Source organism: Phasianus colchicus, chromosome 4, assembly GCF_987193195.1.
Source record: "Phasianus colchicus chromosome 4, bPhaCol1.hap1.1, whole genome shotgun sequence".
In the NCBI taxonomy this organism is placed as follows: Eukaryota; Metazoa; Chordata; class Aves; order Galliformes; family Phasianidae; genus Phasianus; species Phasianus colchicus.
Window position 1 is genome coordinate 15,412,104 of NC_143439.1, and position 27,996 is coordinate 15,440,099.

A 27,996-nucleotide genomic window follows, 5' to 3' on the forward strand; every position below is an offset into this window, starting at 1 on the left:
TCAAAGTTGTGTTGGGAGCTAGATCTAAAAAGATTGGTGCTAGGTATATTTTCTCTCTGTTTGACAGAAGGGGAGCACCTGTGGGAATTCGGTTTAGCAGCTGGGTGGCAGATGGCATTAGCTGAGCTCATCAAAAAGCTCCTGTGTGCTGCTGCTGCTGTTTGTTTAAGGGAGGGACAGGCTTCGCCCTGGGGTTGTACGTGGCTGCCTGTGCGGCGCTTCTGCTGGGCTGTAACCCCCTGGGGCTAACTGGACTCCCTCGGCGGCAGTGGCCTGAGGTGCCCGCTGGGTGGCGCCAAAGCTCTCCATCGGTGCCCGCGGAGGCAGCTGCCGTTTTCCCTCTGCGTGGCTGCGGCCTGGCGCCTTACTGTGGGATGCTGGTTGTCTCTCCGCTGTGCCGCTGCGTGATGAACACCGAGCTGACAGCTGCGCCCGAGAGCGGCAGTCTAACCCTGCATCTGTTTCACGCACGGAGAAAATGGAAGGGAGTGAAGGAGGGGAGTGTATTTCTGCAAAGAGCTGAGAGAGCCTATTGTTTACTCTGTGTAAAGATGAACTTTTTGTTTTGCAGGGGAAAAGAAAAAACAACAACAACAACAACAAAGCAGTTTGTGGATGAAGAATGTGCAGGGTGTGTTCCTGTAGTTTTTTCTCAGCCACTCGGGCAGAGGTCTCTGAAGTCAGCAGCTGGCTTGTCACCGCAGCTGGAGCTGTTGATTTTGGCAGTTTTAGTTTTGTTTTTCTTGTTAATCCAGACTAACACTTCTGTTCTTCATGATGACAAATCTTCCCCCAAGTACTTCGCTACTCAGGGTAATCACTTTGCAGATTATAATTTTGTCTGAATTTTCTTGGCTTGAACAACTGTGTGTTTCTCTGCTTTATTACAGAGCTTAAAAAAAAAAAAAAAAAAAAAAAAATCACTATTTTCTCCTTGCAAAGGGCTTATGTGATGTTATCACATCATCTCTTCGTCTTTCTTCCAGTAGCCTGAACAGCTGAAGTTTCACAGTCCTCTTCTGCCAGGCATTTTCTCGTACTCTTCTTCACAACTGTTTCTGCTTCTTCCCCTGTTCTTGATCAAATGTTTGAGAAATGAGCTCCTCTTCCATTGCTGTTCCCCTTTGCTGTTCTGCAGCACAGTAGAATTACAGAGTTTTATTCACTCGTGTTGCTTTCAACAGAAATGTCTGTAAATCTGTTAATTTTGCCTAATCCCAAAATCTTTACATAGCTTTTATGGGCTATACACCCAGAATGAAACCCTGCAGAACTCTTCTAGAAACTTTCCCACTTGATCATGTTTCTCCACTACATTTGTAAGCTCTGTCAGTTAGTGAGTTTTTAATCCATTTGTTGTACTTTAAGCCATGTGTTTTAAATAGAGCATCATGCAACATTATGTCAAGTACTCTGCTAAATGTGTTATGTTTTCACAATTCACCATTAGCAGTCCATATAATAGTCTCAGGGAATGCAATCAGGTTTATGAGTCAGGTCAGTTTTCCATCTAATTGGGGTAGATACCCTGCTTATGTTCCCTTCCTTTCTTTCTTTACTGATTGCATTGCGTAGTTTTGTCACTCTCTTGTCTTGTACTGAAGGTAATTACTGAAGTCAACAGGTTTTCCTTTTCAGTGAGTACTGGCACAATGCTCCAGTCTTCTGGCATGTTCCCAGTTTTTTCTGAAGGCAAATATCTTCTCAGCGTGTTTAGAAGAGGTAAGATATTAGATAATACTGCAGTTCCTAAGTCTCATGAGCTGCTTGATGCTAAAGGTCTCATTAAACAAAAAGTAGTCATGATACTGTTCTGTCAAATATCCTAGACATCCTCATGACTGACTCATGACTCTAAACTTCCATTTGACCTTCATATTTATGTAAATTTTGTGCCTTTTAAAACTGTACTCTTGAGGAGCATATACTGTTATGCTCTAGCAATGTGTTTTGCACAGTCCTTGACATGTATTGAAACAGTTTTTATTTATAGGATAAAATTTAATCTCTTTACAGGATTGTGAAGAGTGACTGAACACTGTCTGGATCATTTTACAACTTTACTAAGTTGTAATTTTTAACTGGGATTTAGTCAATTAATCTGACTAGGAGCAGACACAGTTATCAGTGCAAACAGCCATCTGTTCGTATCCTCCTTTCTAGCCACTGTACAGAGTAATCTGAAAGATGCAGAACACGAGGGACAATAGGTGGGTACACTGGCCTCTGAAGTACCTTATCTGCCTTTCCAGAGGAAAAGGAATATAAACTGAATCCACAAATCACATCAGTAGAGAGGAGATTTGTATTAATTAATTTATTTATTTCTGTTTTGTTTTATTCTATTCAGATGAAGCTGAAATACAGTGCATTTTGCTAACTGGGGAATCTGTATTTTTTGTGGTACATTTCCAGTTCCCAAACCTAATGAATAGGTGCAGACAGCCATCGTAGATTCCAAAATATGCTTAAGCCTTATCTATGAACATTTGTTTAAAAACAAATAAACAAAACACTTTTGAAGTGTTTAAACAAAAAAACTTTTTGAAGATTGATAACTTTTACATACAAAAGTGTTTTGGTTTTTGTTTTAAGAGATGTGTGGCTTTGTTTATTGGATCAGTTGTGTTGCTAAGCATAGAACTACCTCAAGTCATCTTTGGTGTTGTGTATGAGGGGTGCCTCATACTCTGTGCTTTTAGTGGCAAATGATCTTGTGGATATACCTCAGAGCCCAGAATGGTAGTTAAAATCTTGCTGACCATGGGCAGCAATTTCATTATTGAACTCAACTAGGAAGCCGTTTAACCATTGGTCTTTACAGTGTGCTCAGTGAACAGGAGTAGAGGAGTAAAATTTCAATCACATTGATCTTTTATCTTTTCTAAGCATGGATGAACAGGGAACTTTTGCTGAGACTCTGGCAGAAAAAGAATCTACCTTCCATGGAAGAAGGGGCGGGCAACTTGGGGAGAGTACAGAGAAGTTGCTAAGATATGCAGGGAGAAAACTGGAAAGGCAAAAGCCCAGCTTGAACTCAACTTGGCCACTGTAGCAAAAGGCAAAAATTTATTTATTTTTTAACAAGTATGTTAACAGTAAGAGCAGGGCTATGGAGAATCTCCATCCTTTACTGGATATGTTGGAGAATGTGACCACTGAGGATGCTCAGTGAACTGAGGAGTAAGCTTGTTCTTCATCCTCCTCTGATTTTCCTGTTTTTCCAGTCCTAGTTTTAAGACCTTCCCTTAAGCACAGACTCAGCAACGTTGTGGGTGAAGAGTTCTGAAGTGATGTCATTACATGTGCATGAGAACCCTGAAGTGCAATGTGAGCTTATTAAGTGAGGCTCTTGGCTAAATTTCTAGCTGCCCTCTATCTGCAGAACCGCAGCCGTTTCCTGTGGTGGAAATGTTTCTTCGTTCTTGTATATTTACAGATCCACTGCTGTAAAACAGGAGGCATTACTTTCAGAGCAGACCTTGTACACTGGAACTCAGAGAGGCAAGGCCCAGGATCTCAAAATCTGAAGTGAAGTTAGCATACTGTTGAAAAGGTGCTTGGACTAGTTGACTTCCAGACGTTGCTTCCAACCAAAATCTTCTTATCAAGTAATTCCTCTGCAGTCTCACCTGTTCCTTACATCAAATTCATTCTGGCTGCATATGACAGGACTGAGGTTTTTTTACTGCAAGCTGATTCAGAAATGTTTTTAGGTTTCATATCTGCAATGTATCTATTTTTCCCCAGACTTTTCATCCTTGTGGCTCCATCTCATAAATCACTCACATTCATGGAGTAGCTGGATTCTTGTCTGCTTTCCGGAATCTGAGGTTAGACTCTGCTCTGGAATACAAGCTCTGGAGCACAAGAAAATAACAATTATTAGAAGAAACGATTTCAAATCAGAGGCCAGTTCTTCACTAATATAAATCTGTCATTTATTTCAATGTACAGTAGTACTGCGAGTACTTGAGAGCAAAACAGTAAATGTTTCTTTAAGGTAGTGAAGCAACAGCTGTATTTCAGGCTTCTTTACTGGGAGTAAGTGGCTTAGGTAATTGGGTTCATTGCTAATTGGACCATAATCAGCATGCATTCGTTGTCTGTACAGCCAGCATATAAAATTTGGAAGAGCTGCACACAGTGCATACTCAATCAGTGTAAATCACTTAGCAGCCCTCAAAATGAATGTCTGGCTACTAGACTTAAAAATGGCCTTGGTAATACAGGCAGATGAGTCATGAAGAAGCTTTCCATTTATGTATGAATTATTATATCCACAAGAGACTGAAAGTGGAACAGACCAGCTTTCCAGCCAGAGGGGTGGAAGTTTAAGTACCATTGCAATATTTTCTTGTATTTTGAATACCTTCCTTCAGTGCCAAGGTGGCATTTTGCAGCAGTTAATAATTATTATGGACACGGCCCAGTTCTAATCATCCAGAGGCCTGAGCAATTCTGTTCTTTTGGCTGAGGGCTTATGCTGGCAGTGAAAATGTGTTTAAAAAAAAAAAAAAATCTTATACTAAAAGTAAGTTTGGAATTTGAGCAGAGTTTAATGGTTGCAGAATCCTCCCCACCTGAATTGGAAACTAGGAAATCTTCAGTTTGCTTGAGGAGCAGTATGTAGTTGTGGAAGTTAGAGCCTCAGCTAATAATTCAGCAGAGATTTCCTGGGATTAAACTGTCAGTTTGGGTATGGCCCTCATTTAGACCACTGACATCAGAGTAGGGGTGTGTTGGCTGAGTATCAGCAGCTGTAAGGAATGCAGATGATGAGTTTTCTCCTTGCCAATGAATCCCTAAATGTTTTCACTGAGTATGTATTTGCCAGTCAGCAAACACTCTGAGCAGCTAAGCATAGATTTGAGCTCAGTTTCTTTCTTTACTTGAATAATGCATGTGTAGTGAGATAGAAAGATACAAGTGGAAATGGACAATCCTATTTGTATTTTGATCTCACAATGTTACAAATTAGTTTTATTATTTCTAGTTTGAAATGAGAACTAGCCTTTCTTAAGAGAAGAACTCTTCCTACTGTTAATTATCTTAGCTGGATGCTGCCTAGATTCTCACAAAATCGTCTTCTCTTGTCTGCATTCTTCCATTCCCTCTCTCGTGTTTGTCTTGTTTGTGCACCCATGTCACAGGTTAAGCAGACGCATCTTTGTGAGCACTCATGTTTGGTTGCAGCCAGGTCTTTGTGAGCACAGCTGGCTTGTTACAGAGGAAAGAATGCTGTGGGACTAACTTATTGATTTGTAGTGTTTGTCTGGGTTGTCTCATTAAGCAGCATTTGGGTCCACAGGCCCTAAATAAATGAATAATTTTTGTAATGAGATTTTATAGGAGGTTTCTTTAGCAGATGGTTTTGCGTTTTTACTTTTTGGGTGTAGTAGAAATGCTAAGTCATGGCCTGAAGCAGTGATTGAGCACCTGGTGGGAAGGCAGGGCCATCCCTGGGGAGTGCAGGTGTGTGCAATGTACCTGAGTGAGCAGAAGGGGTGGAGCCAGGATGCACCCCTTGCCAGATCTGATTTAAGGGTTGGCAGTGGGGGCAAGGGGTTCTTTCTGTGGATCCTTGTGTACTTGAGGCCTTCTGAAGGTAAGAACTTTTATTTGTGTGCTCATGCTAGTGAGGGGTCTGGAGTACAAGTCTTACAAGAAGCTGGTTGAGGGAGCTGGGATTGTTTACTCCCTCTTAGAGGAGGCTTGGAGGAGACTTCATCATGCTCTGCAACTTCCTGAAAGGAGGTTGTGATGAGGTAGCAAATAGGACCTGAGGGAAAGGCCGCAAGTTATGCTAGGGGAGAGTCAAATTAGATATAGGGAAAAGCTTTTTCACTGAAAGAGTGGTCAGGCACGGGAATGGCTTGCCTAGGGAGCTGGTAGAGTCACCATCCCTGGTAGTGTTAAAGAGGTGTCTGGATGAGAAGCTACAAGATGTGGTTTAGTAGCTTAGTGGATAGTAATGATGGATAGGTGGATGATTGGACTAGGTGATCTTATAGGTCCTTTCTGAACTTATGATTTTATGATTTGAGCAAATATGTCCTTGCTGCAGCCTGGGACCTTGCTGTTCTGCTGTCATTGCTCTGCTTTGCACCGTGTTACACTGGGACACTGTGGTAACTTTAAAACAAAAAGTATTGCAATCAGCGGTTTTGAGTGGAGATCCTGAAAAACTGTAAATGTGGATCAGTTTCATTGAAATGAGAACATAGGTTCTTTTCTATTTTAAAATGAGTACAATGGTATTTTGCTCTTGCTTTCAGTTGAAGATCTCCAAGTGCTCTATAATGATAAGAGTTAGTGGGCAAATGCCTGCTGCTTGGGGAAGATGATCCTGCTCCCACAGAGAAATGTAGTCATGGAAAGCTGCCACTGTAACACTGCCACATGCAGGTGAACCACTTCACAAAGATTTGATCTCCCTACATTCACAGCCCTAGCTCTGAGTGAGACAAAGGATAACAATTCCTCACAGATGCAAAAGGAGAAGGAGGATTAAAAGGGCATAGATTATGGACCATGGTCTTGTAAGTGAGAAAGTGAGAATCACCTCTAGGCCATGGATTCTTTTCTTGTAATTTATCTTTCCACTATGACTTACAGATGGGCCTTTCAATGCACACTTCTATTGATTTCTTTGTTATACGCATCAAAGCCCTTATCTCAGGTGAGGATGGTGTGAAGCTACCTGCTGTAGAGGGGAAAAAAGAACCTTGCTTGAAAGGGCTGACTGGTGACTCATGTGAATCACAGCCTCTAGTTGAACTGTTCTTCAGTGTCACTGGAAATAACGTCTCATTTACATGGGTAGAATTGAGGCAATGAGTAGACTAAACTTTTCCCTTTGAAAACATGTAAGGTTTGTTCCTGTGATGTGACGTGTATCTGACTGCTCAGAAAAGTTATCATAGGGTATTTCTGTATGCTCACCTGGGCTGGTTGTGAAAGCAGTTTGTACTGAGGTGACTGCCCTGTCTTGCTTTGTGCAACAGCTTCAAAGTGTTGAATGACAACAAACCTGAAAATCATCTTTGGAGACCTAAAGATGTTTTAAAAAAAAAAAAAGAAAGAAAGAAAAACTGAATAGCCTGCTGAAAATGGAGAAGAATACCTCTAATTAGGCAGTTGATTATGCTTACAAACTGGCTGTATTTTCTTCATTCTGTTCGTAGGTGTGTAACAACAACAGAAAGACTTCATTCTGGATAAGTCATTTTGTAGTGAAGCCAACAAACAGATATACTCAGCAATTTCTCCTTAAACTTCAATGATGACAGAAAGTATGGAAGGGTAGTTGATGAACCATCATGCGGATGTTTACAGAGCTGTTGAGATTCATGTCTGAAGACTGTTCAACCCTGGAGCTGCAGTGCTTTTGTGAGGAAGTTGACAGGTCAGTGGGAAATAACCTTCTCAATTTATTTCCTGTCAGTGTACACTGTTTTCAGACCTGATTTAAAAAAAAAAAAAAAAACAAAAAAACCTGCATATTACCTTTCTGCAGTTCTTGGGTAGTACAGTATTCAGTAAAATAAAATGGGTCTTCCTTTTTTCCCCCTCTGTGTCTTGTTTGCTAAGAATAACATGACCAAACATCAGTGGATAGGTAGAGAAACAAAAAAAAAAAACATTGGGGTGTGGCCAACTCTTTTTTTTAGACCAAATCTGACTGCTTAGATTGCCTAGGAAATGGTCCACTGAAAGGAACTGTTTGCTGTTTAAACAGCAGAGTTGCTGCCATGTTCATAATGCGGTCAGTTAAGTTTGAAGGTGAGATTTAGCAAACAAAAATATGGCAGGAGGTTCAGCTGTGAGGATTAGCTGTTGTAGGATTCATGCAGCGTTCATTGCTGTCTGCATGGATCAGGCTGCATGCCTAAATTACTTTTAGCCTTTTAATAGGCAGTGTTACCCTCTTTATCCTTTCTCTTTCAGTCTCCTTTATTTATTTTACCACCTGCTAACAATTCTCACTTGTTTCAAACAATTTGCGTGCTTTAAGAAGAGTGTCTTGTTGTTTTTGAGGTACCTAGCATGTGAAGTAATTGACAAACCGACATGTCAAATGCACAAATCATACTGCTGTAAAGATATGATTTGCAAATTTTAATAGTTTTATTTGGAAAGCAGTGTTGTCTTGGGCCCTAATAGTGATTAGATCTCATCTGGGGGTAGTACTAGTATGTTACTCAGGCTTGAGAAGAGTTCTGAAAGTGAGACTTACTACTTCTACTTAAAAAGCTCAATATTATGCCTGAGAAAGGACTTCAGTACTATTGATTTTTCAGTATTATTGATATTAATAATATTCAGTATTATTGATTAATAATTGCATGCCTGACCATTTAGGGTAGAGACTAAAGTTACTGAATGGTTGAGGTTGTAAGGGACCTCTGAGAGGTCATCTTGTCCAACCCTTGTGTCCAAGCATGGCTACAGAGGGTAGGTTGCTAATGTGGGAATCAAATGTTGTTTCTGTTTCTGTTGACGGAAGCAGCTCTGTGAGACAAGGAAACTGTAAGGCAGGATATGCAGTAACTGCTACTGACAAGGTAATTGAAGCAAAGCCATTACCTGTGGGGACTTCTGCTCAGAAGGCTGAAATAACTGCCTTGACAAGAACCTTAAATATATGGACAGATGCTAAATATGCTTTTGGGGTGGTACCCACTCATGGTACCATCTGCAAAGAGCGAGGTTTTCTTACACACATGGAAAACAAATTCAGCATGATGTAAATCTACCAAAGAGCAGCATGGCTTGTTATACATTGTAAAGGACATAAGAAGAGTGACATTGTACAGGAAACTGGGAATATGATGGTGGATCAGGTGGCAGAACAGGCAGCTGAAGGAAAAGAAATTGGTGAACTGGCTTTAATTCCAGATGGTAAACTTAAAATATCTGAACCTTAATCAGAACCTATTAGGTATTGTAGAGAGGATAGAAATTTATTGATTTAAAGGGGAAGAGAGCAAGCTGACAGATGGGTGCATACCCAGATGGACACATTGTTGTGCCCTTTATTATTTTATAGAAATTGGTTCTAAGGGAACATAATAAAACATATGGGGGTACAGACATCAGAAAGTAACTGTACAATCCTAGTACCGAGAACAGGGTACAAGTGGGGCTTGTTGGGAGAGGGAATCTTTTAGGACAACAATTGTAAATTGATTTTTTTCAGAACTGCCAGGAAAAAGGAGGGTTTTGGTATATGCTAGTTCTAACAAATACCCTTTTCAGGGTGGCCAGGAAGCATTCCCTTGCAGGACCAATCAAGCCAAAGCAATAACCAAGGTATTGCTGCAGGAGATTATACCAAGGTTTGGGTGTCCTGCAACAATACCCTTCAACCAGGGAACTCACTTTATTGCAGAGATTGTCCAACAGGTCAGTAAGCATTGGGAATAAATTAGCAATTGCACAAACCACACAGACCACAGAGAAGTGGTCAGGTGAAATGATGAACTATCTAATTAAATTACAGGTTGTAAAACTGGGCTGGGAAGCTGGACTATCCTGGCCAAAGTTGTTGCCTTTGGCTCTCCTTAGGAGCAGAATGAAACCTAGAGCCGAAGAGGGGTTAAGTCTTTCAAAATACTGTACAAAAGGCCTTATGTTGTACAAACAGGATCTCTACCCATGTAGGGAATGAAATAATGAGCATGTGGTAAGTCTACAAGAACAGCTTCAGGAAATAGAGAAACTGGTTCTAGGCCTTGACAGCTTGATACATAATATTTTAACAAGAGATTATATGTATATAGCAGATGTCTTTCACATTCGCCCCTGGAATCAAGGTGGATAAGTCTGTTCCAGGTGCTGTTAAGATCCAGCACAGCAGTAAAAACTAAAGAACAAGCATTGTGTATACATCTTACTAGAGTTAAGAAGCTCCCTCAAATAAATGGGAACTGAAGTCAGCTGGACTTAAAATTGTGAATCCAAAGACAGTAATGTGGGCTCTTATAATTGTTAGAAATGTTAATTTGATTAAGTGCAGCATTTGATGTAAATGCTTATATATGTCTTGTGGAAAACATCATTGCAAAGTATACTTATATCAGTAATTGTTTGGTATGTGGGCAAGCTAAGGATTTAAACTTTTCACTTCTTCTGTCCCTGATGATTTTAAGGCGAGAAATCAAATTGTTGCAGGGTTTGAGTCATTGTCCTGGTGGGTGATGATCCACAAGAACGTAGATTGGATTAACTACATTTGTTATAATCAGTGGAGATTTACAAATTATACAAAAGAGTGCAATAAAGGGAACTGCAGAAAAGTTAGATGTCACAAGTAGGATGGCCTGGGAAAATAGGATCTCCTAAGATATGATACAAGCTGGAAAAAAAAAAAGGTGTATGTGTAATGCTGGGTACCGGTTGTTGCACCTTCATCCCAATAACACAGCTCCAGGTGACACAATAACTAAGGCATTGCAAGAGCTTACCACCCTTGCCAATGAACTGGCAGAAAAATCAGGAATAGATACTTCTATCACTGGATGGTTGGAGTCCTGGTTTGGTGAATGGAAAGGGGTGATTGTATCCACGTTTACTTCTTTGACAGTAGTAGCAGGAGGCCTGATGGCCATTGGTTGCTGTGTTATTCCCTGTGTGAGGGGACTGGTACAGTGATTGATCGAGACAGCACTATTGTAGCAAACACCAATGGAGCCACCACATTTGGATAAAATGATGGTATTAGAGGAGATGGGAGATAAAGAAAGTGGAAAAGAGGGAGATGTCTATAAAAGTGAAACTTAAAAAAAAAATTGCAGAAATCAACAGTGTATGAAAAAAGAAAAAGGGGGGAATTGTGGAATCAAATGTTGTTTCTGAATTAGAATTGGATAATAGTTTTTATTTCACGATCTCCGTTGTCATAGTTCTCTTGGGAGTCTTTCTACTTAACTTGGGGAAGATCTCTGATAGTTTACATCGCTTATCCTCTAGCCAAACCTTCCCAGGAATGCATGCTCTGTATATAGGTGTATATATGTATATTTTGTCGCACACATTGCAAGAATATCCTGCACGAGATCAAACCAGAGAACAAGTCATGGTATGCCCGAGGAAGCGCCTGAAGAGACATCTGAAGGCCTGGTATCATCTCCCCCGGTGCTCTTTGTTTAACGAAGACTTCGGAGACAATCACCATATCGATACGACAAGAAGAGCACTGAGACATCTTGGAAACAACAGGATGGCTACTGACTGACACCTGATAACCAACAAATGTAAACTGCTAAGATTGTGAACCTGGAGTACCCAGCCAAAGGGGAAACAGGACAGGGGGATGGGTAAAGGGAAAAACAGAGTATAAAGACTGTCATCTTGTGTCCGTAGGTGCGCTCCTGCTTGCGGGACGCCCGCTATTGCAATCGTGAATAAAATCTGCTTTTATCAGAGATACCGTCCTGACAAAAATTATTTGGTTGTTTCCAACACTAAGGACCACATCCAGATAGCTTTTGAATATCTGCAAGTAGGGAGACTCCCCAGTGTCTCTGCATAAATTTTTGCCTGCCTTCCCTCACAATGGAGGGAAAAAACAATGAAATGATTTTTAATGTTCAGAGGGGATTTCCTATGTTTTGCTTTATGCCTCTGAACACGGTTCAGTTGGTGTCACTGGATACCAAGGAAAAGAGCCTGGCTCCGTTTTCTTTGCAGCCTCCCTTCAGGTAATGTACATGTTGATGAGATCCCCCGTGAACTTTCTCTTCTCCAGACAGAACGGTGCCAATTCTGTCAGCCTTTCTGAGACACTCCAGTCCCTTAATCATTGTCAGAGCCTGTTGCTGGACTCTCTCCACTATGTCCATGTGTCTCTTTTTTACTAGGAAGTCCAGACCTGAAGACTGTAGGTGTGGCCTCACAAGTGCTGAGTAGGGAGGAATGATCCCTCTTTTGACCTGCTGGCAACACTCCTACTGCAGCCCGGGATAATGTTGGCCTCCTTTGCTGCAAGAGCACAGTGCTGTTTAATGTTTAGCTTCTAAAACAGAAGAAGATCAATGCCAACCCAAACAAGGTGTGTTTCAGGTTAGGAATTCCAGAGCAAATGTGGGAGAGTATCAGAGCCTTCCTTTAATGCCCCTTTGGCTGTTTATTGTTCTTCTGGTAGATGTAGTTTGGAGGATGCTAAGCTGCTGGAGACTCCAGAATGTACTATTCTGACACTGTTTTTCAGTTCAAAATCAAGATATTTCCACTGACTGTGCAAAGGGAATTTAAATAAAATTGCATGGTCCACCTCAGGTTGACAAGCCTAGGATATGGTCACAGGAATACAATCAACAAAGCTTTGCAGCTCAGGACCTCTTAATCTGCTAGGCTGGGTCTGAAACTTAAGGAATGATTTTTGCCTGAGCCCGCTAATGCAGATATTTCAGCGTGGTGTATGGTTGGATTGTAAGTTTTGAGGCAGAGTATGTATTATTTTGTAGGAGGCTGTGCAGTTCTTCAAAGCACTGTAATCCTGTGGAAGAATATCCTACAGCGTGCCATTTTGGCTGTTTTTGTGGCAGTGCCATGCATGAGATTAGGGTTTGATTGTGAAGGGAAAGAAGTGGAGAAAGCTTTAGTGGCTTACTTTTGCTATGACCTAGTTCTTGTGAGCATAAGTATTTTTCCTTTTGTATGTGTATGTATGTGTGAAGGTTTATTCATGCTTTTTAGATTTTTTTGTAGCAGTGCCTCCTGTGTGAGCATATAGGATTGTGCATTAAAAATCTCTCATTGTGAAAAACATGCAGGCTCAATATTTGCTGTAGCTTTGCATTCAGAATGGGATTCAGATATTATGGTCTTCATCAAAGAAAAGAAGCTTTTTGGCAGAAACTTCTTCCATTTGTTTCTGTGAGTGAAACAGTTAATGTATCAGTCCTGCATCATTGCTGGATTAGCAATCACACCTCCAAATACTAATAAGTATTCTCACTTTTTTTTGTAAGATTGCCCTCAAATCCTACCAGAGGACAAGATTCCTTTTGCTTTGTCTGGTGTTTGCATCCTAGTGACCGATAGACCAAGTCAGTAATCAGTGAACGAACAAAGAGTGCCTTAACCAGATCCACTGTTTCTTATGGTGTCTATAGTTTTTCTTGACAATGACACTACCTCTAATTTTTTTCTCCACCCTATCCAGTCTGACAACATAAACTGGTACAGAACAGAAGAAAGTTTGACACAATCACTCAACGCTCTGTTACGGGGTTACGCAGGCTGGAGGAATTCTGCAAGGCTGAACACTGTAGAGGAACCAGAACTAAGAAAGTGTGGAGAAGGTAAGTTCTTAAGCCCTTTTTCTCTTGTAAACAGGGCAGGCGAGCTAATCTACCTCTTGTTGGCAGCTTAATATAATCTGTAAAGCTGATTGCTCCTCTTGATCTGAAAGCAGGGAAACAGTTCTGGGGTCAGGTGATAAATTGAGAGAATTCATGCTCAGTGAGCTCTCCTTGTCTGCACCTTCAAAGGAGAGATGTTTAAAGTTGGATGTTGGGCACATAACTCTCTTCTGTGTTGATGCAAGTTAGCAGTTACAGCTAAATGTTTGCTCGTCTTTGCTGGATACCTGATGCTCTCTAGGTTTGAGTCCTACCCTTGCCTCCTTTTTTTGAGAGCACGTTAGTCATCACCGTGCTTGGATCTTTTTGCTTGTTCTGGTCTGCATCTGGAATTTGCACTGACCGTCTGTGAGGTTTGTTCTGTAGGCTACACTTATTGTTACAGAAATGTTTTGTGGTATGGGTGGATTTGGGTCATAAGCCAAATTTTACGTTCTTTGTATGACCGTGTGTTTAGAAATGGTAACATTAGTGTTTATTTTTCACACTGTGGAGTTACTAAACTACTTTTGCTTAGGTTTTATTTTTACCTTTTTAAAGATACCTGGAAATTCACATCTTGAAACGTGAGTTTCAAAACTTCACACAACTGATATCAGAAGGAGAGGTGTTAGGGACTTCCAGTTGACAGATTCTTTACGTTGTATTAGAGTTCATGAAATTGTTACCTGTGAGATTTAGTTATCTGCAAAGGGGGGTCTCTGAAGAATCTTGGCTGGATTTTTGAACACCCAGACTGTTATCCCAGGGTAATGTTATCTCTCAGTAGCTTCCATTGGCTCATTTGTCTTCATTTAGTGGAGGTTACCTTGCTTTCACGTGTGCTGATGTGACTGGCTTCAAAACGAATCTGGGAAATGGTTCATTTAAACTGAAATAAAATATGTTTACACTTCAGCAGGACCAATCTGTTTTGCAGCACTGTTTTTGAGTGCAGTCACTCAAGTAGGTGAATTATGCAGGATGTTGTTTTCTGCCAAAGGGCTGTGTCTGTGAGAAGCAGAGCTACTATACTAGATATCCTTTTGGAGATGACAAGGGATGACAGTCTGAAAATACAGGATCTCTTTAGAATTAAAAGAGCAGTGTTGTCACTTCTGCAGGCTACTCTTTAAGTATTTTCTACCATTACAATGAAGGAGCTAGTTTCTGTCTTATGTACTTCTAAATTCCAGTGTTTGCTAGAAGTGTGTTTTGCATGCATATACTTCTATATGCTACATGTCATTAATGATTTGAACAAGTTATACCTGAACGTTGAATTTTAAGTTTTTCACAGTGGAAGTAAGGATACAAAAATGGACAGATCTTATTCTTTTAGCATCTGATCCAAAGACCTTTTAGAAGTTGTAGAAAGTCGCAATTGATTTCAGTGAACATTGAATTAAGCTCTAAACCAGGAACTCATGTTCATTGATGCAGTCTTTTAAATAATCAAGTGGATAGAAACCTTTGCAGGGGGTTCCAGCCATCGTGTGTCTCAGCCTGGTTCCTTATTCTATGCAGGTCCCTCAACAGCAGAACTGCTTTTATCTGCTGCTTAGCTTTGCAATAGCCTGAAGCAACAGGAAGTCCCTCCCCTCTTTGTGTTTTGTGTATTTTTTTTTTGACAACAACTAGTGCTGAAATCTATCTAAATAGGAATGTTCTGTTGTTGTTTGTTGCTGTTGTTCTTGTTTTGTGTAGGAGGATGTGTTTTGTTGATTTTAAGACACTTCTGCAATTTTAGAGACCTTCTAGTGGTGTATTTGGTGTTCAAAAGCAGCTGGATTCTTTTATCTCTGAAGTTTTTAAATCGGGTTTATTCCACAAACCCTTTGGCATTTTCCAGAATATACTATCAGTCCTGATTTTTTTTTCTTAATCTCTTTTCTTGATCTCTTTAGATATTTACTTGTGCTGTCATCTTTTTTCCAGGAATTTTGGTATAAAGTAAAAGCTTGAAAACATATGCATAAAGCAGGTGGTTTTAATACATTTCAAAAAGAAGCCTATGTTTTTGAAGAAAAATGGGTTAAGAGACGGAAGGCATATCAAAACACAGACCTTCAGGGTATCTAGGATCAAATGTGGGTAATTAGTTTCATGCTATAGCATGCAGAGGAATCTCAGAATTCACTCTAGCCTGTGATTGAATACATAAAAATAATTTCTGTGAAAATGAAAAATCATGAAATATTATATTGCCTATGTAGTGGACAATGCTATTTCATAGATCAGTTTTCTATGCAAGTAGTTTTTATTTTGATTGGACTGGTCTTTTCAGTTGGGGTCTAATTCCAATTTCCATATGAAATAGAAAGAATCCTTGTTCTGAACATTGGGAATGTCACCACAAATATTTCAGTTGAGTACTGTAACTTGAAAGTCCAAAACTGCTAAAGAAATCTCCTCCACTCAAACATGATACAGAATGCATAAATAACTATAACTCGTGAATCCAGAAATACATAATCTTTCAGATCTTTGCTTTTTTGTTTGTCTGGCTGTTTGTGTTATTTATAATTTTAGGAAAGAATATAGTAAACAAGCTAACAATTCCCCTTAATGAGGGCACCTACTGCTTACACTGCAATTTTGTCATGTAGTGGAGTTGTTTGATAACTGCACTTTCAGAGTTCGAAGCATCTTTTGTCTATGCCTTATTGCTGGGTAAGCAGCAGGAGCTTTCAATATCATCTTTATGATTTGGGAATGCATGTCTGTGAGTCCCACTTGGTGCTGCCTAGCCACAGTGGAGTAATATTATATGAGTAATTGACAAAGTCTGAGTGATGAGCAAGCTCATTGGATTCTCCCCATTGTTACAGTGCATGCTGGAATGTCTCCAGCTGATGTAAATCAGTGGGGATGTTTTTTCGTCCATAGTGACCCCTATGCTGCCAGTTTCCCAGCCAGGCAAAGCAGCTTAGAAGGAGTCTGTCCTTACCTTTTCTTGATTCTGTATGACATTGGCACTCTGAGAAGAGATCCAATCCCCATGTCTTAATGATCACCCACACCCACAAGAGAGTGGAATGTTTTAATTATTGCCAGCTAACCTAAAATCCCCCAGAAGATAAAAGTGGAAGAATAATTTACTTACATAAACTAAACATAAACAACGAAGTTAGTAGGTACAGAGACTAGCCAAAATAAACAAACATGTCTTTATATCTGCCTATGTTTTAGCCCAGCTTTTGCTAGCAGAAGAGCCAGAATACTTTGGTGCTTTAGGCTGGCATCCAGTTCTCAGACAAAAAACACTGCTCTGGATTTAAGTATCACTGATGAAAACTCTGTTTAGGGGCTACCTCTGTCTGACAGATGCCCAGGCTTTTCTTAGAATTCTGTTCAGACACTCTCTTTTCTTGTTTTCTTTTAATGCAATGGTTTCTTAGAGGTCAGTTATAATATTTATCATATAGGACTATATGATGCATTCCATGCCATATAGTGTCATATGGTACAGTACTACTGTGGGTAATTGGCTGAAAGGCTGCCACCACTTGGGGACTGATTAGGCATCAGTCAGCAGCCAGTGAGCAATCACATTTTGCATCACTTGTTTTGTGTATGTATAATCTATTATTATTATTTTCCCTTTTCTGTTCTTCTAAAATGTCTATATCTCACCCCACAAGTTTATTTTTTTTTCTAATTCTCTCCCCCGTTCCTCTCTGTAGGGTAGAGGGGAACAGTTGTGTGATGCTTAGCTGCCTACATAACATCATAAACGAATGCTTCTAATACTGAGTGCAGACTAGAAGTTTAATGCATTACCACTTCTGGAGGCTCAACCTGCAAATAACCAATATATTCGTTGAGGAAGTAGATTTGAGATCAGGGATCCTTAAGCCTTGAGAAATGCTCTGATAAGTTATTTTCTGAACCAAAGATAAAAAATGGAGAGGACTGACTTCTTAGATGCTGCACCTAAGCAGAAAAACATTGTTACTAATGCCAGAAAAAGAGTTTTGCTCTGTTTAAATTTACCCAGGATAAAAGTAGGTTCTGTGTAGTTAAGAGAGTTGAAACATTGATTTCAGTGCTGCTGAGGGGTAGGGGCTGTAGAAAGTTTTTTTTTTCTTGATTCCATGTGAATTTGTTGCATTATTCAGCAGTCTAATGTTATCTCCATCCAGCTGATGTAGAAGTTAAACACATACACTGGTTGCCCAGTGTGAAGGGATTAGCCACTGCTGTACTATTGTAGGTAAAGGTCTTACGGAAAGGATGTGGATTAGAGGTCAAAATGAAATGTGACTTGATCACTCCTTTGTAATAGAATTGCTCCCTTTGCTTAACATTAAAGCTGAGAACAACAAAAAAATTATTTGAGCTCCATTCTTTATCACCATATATAATTTCAGTTATACCAGAGGATCTGCAAGTTAATGGAACTATGCTAATGAGAGAAGTAAATGAAAGATAACACCTGCCTTGACTTTAGTCTGGTTGTACATACATACTGTTTCCATTTTCTTTGCATCTCTACATATGTAAAAACACTTGAGTTCTTTAAAACTGCATGCTGTTTTTAAAAAAAGTTTTCTCCTTTGTTCTTCTCCAGACCATAGATACAGTTCTTAGATGCTGTGGATGAAAGCCCAGCTCCACTGCAGCCTGTAGCAAATATCCTATTAACTTAATGAAGCCAAGATTTTGCCCTGAATTTATAACGTGGTGAAGCATTACAAAACCACATGTGCTATAATGCACACTGTAAATGCTTATGCTTTCTTTTCAGAGTGCTGAGACTTCAAGGACAATTAATTGTATGTGACACCTCTCTAGGAACTGAAATAATTTTATATAGATTTCTATGCATCTCAGAAACTCACACCATCCTTCATTTCTAAATAGGTCTAGGTAAAAACTGTTCACTGAAAATAAAAGAATGTAATCAGCACCAGCTCTGATCTATGCTGATCTGTCTGAGAACTGAGCACCATTGTAGTTATGCAGACTGGAAATGCTAGAGAAAATATGGAGCTATAATAGTGGAGCTAATTCCAAGCAGTTTAGTAAGATATGTGAAATCCCATTTAAGTCTGATGTTTTTCTCTTGAGTATAATGTGAGTGTCCAAAATTACAGACCTTCTTGTGGATACATTCAAACCAGATTGCTTTTGGTAAAGGACTCAGCTCGTTGACTATGCTGGACATCTTTTGTTTCCATACTGAAATTTGTTTCATTCACTGGTTTGAAGGAGGTTACTTAATGCAGTGACTTAATAGAGGAGGGACGCAAGGAGGTGTAGTTCTCCTTAGAGTCAGAAGATGGCAGTACAATTTCTATTCTTAGCAACACGGCAATCACTATGCATTGTTGTTTGCATTTATGCAAAGGATAAAGGGAATTCGTGAAACTATGGCTTTTCATAAAAGATGGATGAAAATCTATGCTTGGGATCACAACAACCAGCTGCTTATCTGGTAGCGGTTATGACCTCAATCTTCTGCTGGTAACTTTGAATGTGGTCCTGATAGCCAGATTGAATTTGCTCAGCACAGTTACGGAGCCAGCTGATACCAGAATGGATGTGTGTAGTGTAGGCTTTAAGATTTAGGGGACTGGGAGAATATAAATGAGTGTCCTTATCACCCTCCCTGGTGCTTTCAATAAAGTCTGAAAGAAGCAACTGATATTCTTAAAGAAGCAAGATAAATTAAGTTTAAATATTTTCTAGATAAGATTAATTTGAAATTATTTTATGGTGAGATGCAAGTTGTTCATAGTAAGAAAATGATGCTTTTGTGGAAATCTGTGCTAGAGCTTCCTTAATTAAAAAAGGAGTAAAGTCACTGTGTACTAACTGCTCAAACAGAAATTAGAGACAGACACTTAGCTGAGAACCGTGGGCTCTTCCCAACTAATTTTGGGCTTTTCTTTGCGGGTGGGAGGGGGAATTATAAGTCAAGTGAGGTGCTAATGCTAAAGGAAAACGATATGAGTCAACAATGAGATTTTAATTCCCTTTTGCTTATGATAAGTTCTGTTAAATCAATTGCTTGCTTGGGTATACTGCTGGTTGTAGCAGTACCTGGAAAACTTGCTTGACACCAGAGAGAGATAATGTTTGAATTCTTTAGGATCTGGTATCCCTAACACAGAGATGCTTGGATGCAGGTGGTACTGCATCTGAGCTGTCAAAGCAGGAACTTGACTATATTCAGTGAGTGCAGGAATTAGGGAGAAACTCTTATATGCTTGAATTGTATGGAGTACCTCTGTACATCCTGAGATGCTACTGTGAATTTGCTTAGAAATAAGGCTAACAACTCAGTCTTTCAACACAGATGCAGTTCTTTTAGGTGTGGAATATCTACTTGAAGAATTCTAGTTCTGCACTGCAAAACCTGTGAAGATTGCATTCAGACCCAACAGCTTAAGCTTGGGAACCAAAATTAGCTATCCTTGAAGGGTTGGTGAGAAATCTTCATGCTCAGCATAGAAACAGCCAATAGAAAACAGTGAGCACAGGACTTCATCCAAATTTTCTTGCTTTCGGGAGTTCTAGGCACTGGGATTATCTGAGATCTAAATGAATCTCTATTTTATATACAGAAAATGATAGCAGGAATAGGCTCACACCTTTGATTCCTTCTCACCAAGCCAGAGCATTCTCACTTAAAGAAATCAAATCTGTGCATGGAAAAAGACTTCTGCAAAGTCTAAGGGAGAGAAATGATATTGCAAACATGTATCACTGTAGCTCTTTCTTCCCACTATCAATAATCTTCATTTGAATCCTCAGTGACTTCTGCAGCCTTCTAGTTCTCTTTAGGAATTAGCTGAATTGAACTGAAGTGCTGGAAAAGATTACTAACGAGTGTTTTGAATGAGTGCTTTTATCATTTTGATTCCACTTGGAATCATTACATGCCCAGAAAGTGACTCAATTCATTCTGAATTTGAGGTAGAGTCATAAAGAGGTATAAGTAGCTGGATGTGTTAGTCGCATTGGAATATAATTTTCCTAGAGAATAATGTTGGTTTTCGTTTAAACTTGTTTACTTGTATTTGGAAAAAAAAACATAAGGGAAGACATTCCAAGTTAAGTGGTGTTTGTGGAAGGTTCCCTCTGAGCATCCAGGGGGTCTGGAGACATTCATTTCAGTTCAGAACTGAAAATGTCCCTGTCATGAGCACGGATCTGTAGATAACATAGTGACAAACTCCTAGGGCACAAATGGGCATAGCAAGCAAAAAGTGTCCATGCTGACTCAATGAAGCAAGAGCTAAAGGTAATTATTTCTTATTGTTTTCCTAGCTCCTTTTCTGAGAGGGATAAATTGTGAAAGATTGTGGGTATTGGTTATAGTGAAGGCATTGACTAATTACCTTCTTTTGCAGGCAGAGGTACTAAAATGCAGGGAGAATGAGGAAGATAGACAAGACAAGTGACGCTGGTCACTCATACGCTTTTCAAATAAAACTGTTGTATTTGCTTTTTACAGATCTACCTTACCATGTGTATACTAATAACTCAGTTCTACCTGCTGTCCTTTAGTAATGGTAAACAAACCAAACGATCTATTTAATAATAAAGGCTGGGTAGACCCCTGAAAATGGGATGCTGCATGTACTGTGTTTGAGAGTCTCTTGCTAGATATAATCTCATTAAAACATTTTCAGATGTTTCAGGCCATGAATGGATGTTAAAGGTAGAACCTGCAACACTGAAAGAGTCTTAGATGAGGCCAAAGCTAATTACCTCTGCCTTTTAAATGTGGTCTCTCTGGATGTGAGACAACTTCAACAGTTCTTTTTCTGTCTTCTGAATTTCGGCTGATAGGTACAACCCAGATCATATCAGAGAAAGAAGGAAACTTGGACAGTTTTCTGACTGAATTAGGACTCCTGTCTCCTATGGAATCTTGCAGAATTGTTTCCCGCTTTTCAAGTATAATGTTAATGGTTATGTATCTGTTTTTCCTGCCTCTCTAGATAAAGTGGCGAGGCATGGATGAACACCAGAACTCTACAATTTCAGATAGTAAATGGTAAATTTCTCTCTTCTGTTTGTTCTTATCTTAATGTAGCTTCCTCTGCTTTAGCTATGTGGACTTAGTGCAGCTTCTTTCTACTGTATCCATTGTGTGCCTACAAATCAGATCAAGATCACGAGCTAACATTTCTTACAAAAATTTATTTGTAAAACGTTTGGTTCTATATGCATTTGATTTGGATAGAATGGGTACAGAAAGAATCAAGTAAAACAGAGTGTAAAGTGACAGTATTTGGGATCGGAACCTTTTATCTGGTCTAGTGATATAAGTAGTTTGGATTGAAAAGGGAAATATTATCCTGCAGTCGTCGATAAGAAGAGCTGGATCTATCACCCTGTAGAGCAAGGAAAGCCATCAGGTTGCAAGTAGGTAGTAGAACTAGGAGGCTGTTTTAGGTCCAAGGCAAGACAATCTTACACCAAGATCTAAGGAATCAGAGAACCCTAATTGAGAGAAATGACATTCTGATGTAATACTTCTTGACCCAGTAAAAGGGTGACAATTTTCAAATATTTCTTGGGGAAAAAATTATCTCAAATTATGAGGATTATGGACTTAACATTGGAGAAGAAAAAAAAGCAAAACATCCTGAGTTCAGGGATCAGATGTTGAGTTCTCACTTAAAATTTACGCAGGTGGCTTGATTCAATTGCATTGTTCAGCTCTCTCAGGAATAGGCATACTTGTATTTAAGTAACGCAGGGCTTTTTGTAGTGAAGAGCTTTGTTTAGAGATACCACTTTGAGTGTTACATTGTCACAACATGTAATTTCACGCAGCAGTTTGTGTTCCACAATCTGGGCAGTTGAAAGCCATCTCTGCATCTCACCCCAGGGAGTGAATGTTTCATTGGCTATATCATACAATCATATCACAAAAAACCTTGGGGATTAAACACCAACAATCAGCCTTAACAAAGCCTGCCAGATCAGCTTACAGCATTTGTCACTGTTTTCTGGTGTGGCTGCCAGAGTGTTGGCAATGATTTCTGCTTCTAAAACAAGGAAAAAGTAGGCCTGCAGCTGGGAGTGTTCATTGAAATTGAAATCCATGAGGAACTCAGACAGAAATTTGGTCTGCAGCCTGTCTGTTCTGGGCTAGATGAAATTAGATTAGTTTTAATAACTATTTCCTTGGCTGAACTCAGGCAAGATCCATGCAGGGACTGAGATCAGATGTAGGACGTACCTACTCTCTGGGTAGGCTGGTATTCAGGAATCGTTGATCTGGAAATGTCCCCCAGTAGAGTGAAACTTCATGCACAGTGCAGCAGCTTTTCAATGACCATGCACAGAGTGAGAGTACCTCTGTTTCTGCACTGACTTCCCCAGAATTGCAGGTTTATGAGTCAGCACACAGATCACTGCCAGCTCAGATGTGTCTGTTCCCACACTGTAGACATGGCCTCAAGTATCTAACGGTCACCTTAAGCACTTCAGGGAGAAATATAGATCTCTGAAACCCAGTAGGTGTTTGGAGACAGCAGCAACTCAGCATCTCTCTTTTACCTAGATACATCAGAACCATCACAAAAGACACTTTGCCTGTCTTCTCTAAAAGTAGTTATTCTGACCGAGCTCATAAATGCTTTTACCATCAGGGATACTAAAACTTGGTTCTACTCTTGATGACCAGCAAATGTCTGAAGCAGATGCAGGACTTTCTAGGTTAGTGTTTTAACCAACAGCCCAGATACACAGTGATGACTGTTCTCTTCTTCACTCCTTTCATTATTTGCTAATAACAGAACAACAGCTTCAGAAAGAATCCTACCTTAGAAGAACCTGTAAAGATCTCATTTTAAGAAGGCAATGTTAGTTAAATTTTCATCTGGATGCTAGTAGAGTTGAATATTTAATCTTTGAGTACTGAAGTTGCCTCCTGTCACTCAGCCGCTGTGAGAAAGGGCTTATGGAGGCAGTGGATTCAAGATAATTACTTTATTATGAAGAAAAATCTTGGCTGTGTACACTGTGTAAGATAGCTGTAGTGACACTTTCTCTGAGGGGAAAACTGACTGTCTGTAGTACCCACAGAAACCAATCCTTGCAGAGACAGGTGCTCCAGGGAAAGTGCGAGAAATGTAAATGAGAGAGAGAGATGCACACAGATGTTGTGTGATCTCTGCAGCATCCCTGCATTGTTGTAAATTCAGCCATACATTTCTGGGTTTTGTTTTTAGTTCATAGATTTGGACTGTGTGACTGGCACCTTCTCTTGGCATGTAAACTCTGCCCACCCCTCCCTTCCACTGAACTGGTTGTGCAGATGCTCTGCATTGATGCGGAAGCGATTGCATCTGGTAAGAAAGTCCAGATCTTTAGAACCACTGTGCAGGAAAAGATCGAAGGAGTAAATGAGAATTTCCCTCTTTAATTAACTCTGCTTTTCTGAGAGAAGTCAGCAAAGACAGGTATGTAAATAATTCCTTGTAAAAAGGAGTAATTCTCAACTATTTTGTTGGTGAATGATTTTGTTCTTTTGAGGTATGAGCACATGCTGCTTGGCAATGTGTATCTTTGAAGATCAGGATGTCTTGAAAAGGAATTAACTCCAGTCCTAGGATTTGTTAACTGTCCAATAAGTAAATAAATAAAAAGCCATTTCCTTAATGTTACTTTAAAGTCACTGAAGGCAAGTATGGATTCACATTTCTGAAATGCTTTTGCATGTTGGGTTTTTTTGTTTTTTTGTTTTTTTTTTCAAGTAATGTTGGTTGGTTTTATTTTTTTCTTTAAGAGCAATAAACTCATTATATTCGTTCAAGGCTTATAGTGGCCATAGCTACAGATCAACATGCTGGCTACTTCATCCTGTCATCTCTGCTGCTTAATGGAGAAAGCAGGCTGATGTGGTTATGTCATGGTTTTGGTTTTTGCTTATTTGACTTTCAGTATTCAACATCAAAACATCATGTACTGGAAGTGTTAATGTTCTAACTCTACGTACCTATCCCTATACATTGCGGAAGTCACGGGATCTGACCCTTCTGGGGGGGGCGGTCTCTTACTGCCTGGCGAGAGGTAGCGGGATCGATGCCCGCATTCTCCACCAAAAATCTGTCACGGAATTAACTGGATCAGTTTATGCCCGTGACAGGGGGCAGTAGGCCCCTGCCCTCCCCACCCCCCCACCTGGGCCCACAAAATGGGAAGGAAGGGGGAAAAGGAAAGAAACAGCGGCAACAATCTATGGAGGTAAACTTATTTTACTAACTATGATATCGGAATACAAAATAATACAATATAATACAATCTAATTGAAATTGAGACTAATGAATGAAATAAGATATGAGAGAGAGTTCCCGAGACCGAGTCAAACCTGAAAAAGCTTGGAACGGCTAGGAAAGCACCCTCCAGCACCCACTGCCAGGCAGTAAGAGACCGCCCCCCCCGGAAGGGTCAGATCCCGTGACTTCCGCAATGTATAGGGATAGGTACGTAGAGTTAGAGCATTAACACTTCCAGTACATGATGTTTTGATGTTGAATACTGAAAGTCAAATAAGCAAAAACCAAAACCATGACAGGTTATTAAATCTGGCAGCCGTGTTGTATTGCACAGGGGCAGCAAGTAGCACACAGCATATAGAAAATGAGTAGCTTTCTGATAACAGCCCTCCTTTCGCTGCCACGAGGCTTGAAAGGCAGACTCAAATCTCCTTCTCCTTTTTGTAATCATGAGTCACCAGAACAGAGTGCAAATATTACAAACACGGTGGCAAATGCAAGTATTCTTTGCCTGTGCAATGCTTTCTGATTGCTAATTAGGATTTCTACCTTGGTGTTCTGATTGAAAAAGCAGAGGGATGAAAGCTGAAACCATCCTGAGAGTGAATGCTTCTCTGCAGTATTGTTTCAGCTTCCAGTGGAGGAGCTGCTGAGGGAAAGGGATGTATGAAAGCTTTCCGGAACAGTTTACAGTTGTTTGTTGATTTTTGGGGATGTCTGCTCACTACTTCGTGAGGGGAGAAGCCAAGCAAATGCAGGAGGTGCTTCCAGATAGATGGTTTTCTGCTTGTGTTAGATGATACTAGACATGCAGCGAGAAAGAAACTTCAGTATTAACAAGCTGCTCGTGAACGTGCAGGAGAGAACTCTGTCATGGTATTTTTCACCTTTAAAAATTCATACGTGCAGAACTGGACTTCTTGTTAAGAATCTCAGCAGTACCTTATTATCAGAAATGCAGGCAAATAGTCGTCATTCTCTCCCTCCTATTCTGTACACCTGGCCTTTCAGCTGACTGGGAATGCTGAAGGAAACAGGCATCAGCAATATACAGATACCTGATACAGATACTGGCTCTGCTGTGTTCCTGTGCTGGGAAGATGATCCCTCGACCTCCACAGGCAAACCCTATGCTTTCTCCTTACTGGAATCACTGGCTTATGGGACTGAGCTGTCTGCACTGTAGCCTTGTTTTGGTAGCGTGGGAAAGGCACAGTCTAGCCAACAGTCGTCTTTTAGGGTATGTACAGAAGTGGTATAAAATAAATTGCAGCCACCAGGTGGCAGATTCCTTTTTCTAGCTCACTTCTCTCAGACCTAGAAAATTGTCTGTGTCCCATATGTGCTTAAGTAGGCAGGAAATAATATGCCACTGCTCCTTCATCCGCAAAGGAGCTTTTAATAATTCATTTCCTTCTTTACTGCCTGTATAGTTGGGTCGGAGCTTTAAGAAAGCAGCAATTCGAGCTTGTAGAATAAAAAAACCTTAATTGAGTGGGCAGCATGCTGGGTTCTCTCCTGGTTCTGTCCATGGTTGTTGTCAGCCTTTCTGTCTTATTGCTGGTTATTCACAGCATGTGAAGCTAAGAAGCACAGTACCCATTAAGCTTCAAGGCTGGCACTACAGTTTCCCTCATCACTTCCTACTGGGGCTCACTTTCCTTCTGACCTCCTTCTTCTTGCACAGTGTCTTCAGTGAGTGGACATTTTACCTAATGCTCCCTAAGGTATAGTACAATGCCCGAATCTACTCTAATTTAGGTGCTAATGTTTGCTATAGAATGGATATATGGAATTCTGCAGGTCATGAGCATTAAAACAAGAAACATAAATTGCATTCACAGCTTCTTAAGCGAGCTATACTTACGGATAAAGTTCAACTTCTAGATACCGTTCACTTCTGCCGCTCAAGAAAAATGTCTCTTTCTAAGTTGTAGAAGCAAGCTGTCAGTATTTTATACTAGTTGTCAGTTTTGTTATATTCCAAGACTTTCACAATCAATTGTTTTCACAACGGTTTTTGGCCTGTGTCGTCCCTGAGTTTGACTAACTGTGTACATGCTACTGATGCTTTCTAATTCAAGAGCTGTGCTGTAATCCCAACTTGAGAGCTTTTTTAAATCCTATCAACGTGAAGACAACAGCACAGTTCTATTTATTGACCGTTCATTTTACTGTCGATTGTGTGATGAAAACTAGTCTCTCTCTCTTGATTCAACTTTATAGTTAAATACAGCATGATGTTCATGTTACTTAAGGAGCTTTCTTAACCGTGGTGGTGGTTACAAGCAAGCTTTTTTGCCAGCAGCCTTTTCCAGAGTGCTCAGGATGAAGCTGTCAAATTAGAACAAGTTTTAGAAAATAACCAGAGAATCTTAAATAAAGACCAGGTAGATTAACCGCATATAAACACCAGTGACTTCGCAAATCAGATACTTGCAGCGGAAGTTGCACTTACCTTCATAGTCCCACAGTTCTCTAAAGGGTTTCCCTGGCGCTCCGAGCGGTGCTGGAGGATCATTGAAGAAGGGAGCACTGACTTGCATCAGCAGCCCTGCATCATACGACTTAAGAGCAATTGTTACCGGGTCATGGCTCACAGGTAAACCATCCCATGTGTGCTCAATTCTTAACTCCATCTTAATGTTCTGCATAAGATAAATAAGAAAAGAATTTCCTGTCAAAGCACACCCATACCATTCCAACACCAACTTCACTGTCTGGCTAAGAAGAAAAGTCTCGCAGTTAAGTAGGTGATAAGCATAAAGCTCCCAGACATAAGCAGAAAGAGTCAACTGATTCTTCTCAGTCCTATTTAGGAACAAAGAAAGACGGACACTGGAACAAGTCACTGCTCTAAAGGCATTATTTCACAGAATCATTGAGGTTGGAAAGGACCTCTGGAGATCATCCAGTCCAAGCTGTTTGCTGGCAAAACAGTGAGAAAGATGAGATAAATGGATATAAGAACCCAAGACGGTGATGTGGGAGGCATGATGAAGATTTAAAGCAATACATTAAGTCATCAGTTGGCTTAAGACATCCAGTAAAAAGGTGAAGGCAAATATTGGACTAGCAGTTCCGACAAGGTAACACGTAAATCAAGTGAAAACTAATTAAGCTTTCATGTCCACATTTTCTTCTCTATGATACGCAGGACCCATTTCAGATGTGCTACGAGACACCGTGGATAGATAGCTTTGGAAACCACGGAAGCCTCGACTATCGTTAACACCCCCTGCAACTCAAGCAGCAAGCTTACAGAAGTAGATGCTTCTGTAGGGAAAACGGTCAGCGTATGAAGAGAGGCGGTACCTCAGCGTCTTAGCATCATTCTCGAGGCAGAAAATGAAGAAGCTGGTCTAAAAACACTGCTTGACTGACACAGCGGAGGAGGCGAG

General features: G+C 40.2%; 2 long non-coding RNA genes across 2 annotated transcripts; one reads left to right on the forward strand and one right to left on the reverse strand.

The window, feature by feature from the left end:
• The first annotated feature begins 250 nt into the window (after positions 1 to 250).
• Positions 251 to 27,911, forward strand: LOC149918079 (uncharacterized). The gene is made up of 7 exons (XR_016465839.1): positions 251 to 813; positions 1,639 to 1,722; positions 2,017 to 2,210; positions 7,188 to 7,408; positions 11,865 to 12,055; positions 13,172 to 13,310; positions 27,753 to 27,911. It is a non-coding gene; the product is annotated as an uncharacterized LOC149918079 (long non-coding RNA).
• On the reverse strand, positions 2,312 to 27,996 carry LOC149918080 (uncharacterized). Its single transcript, XR_016465837.1, has 5 exons — positions 27,911 to 27,996; positions 27,054 to 27,243; positions 7,155 to 7,465; positions 6,946 to 7,054; positions 2,312 to 3,860 (listed from the first exon to the last, which is right to left on the reverse strand). It is a non-coding gene; the product is annotated as an uncharacterized LOC149918080 (long non-coding RNA).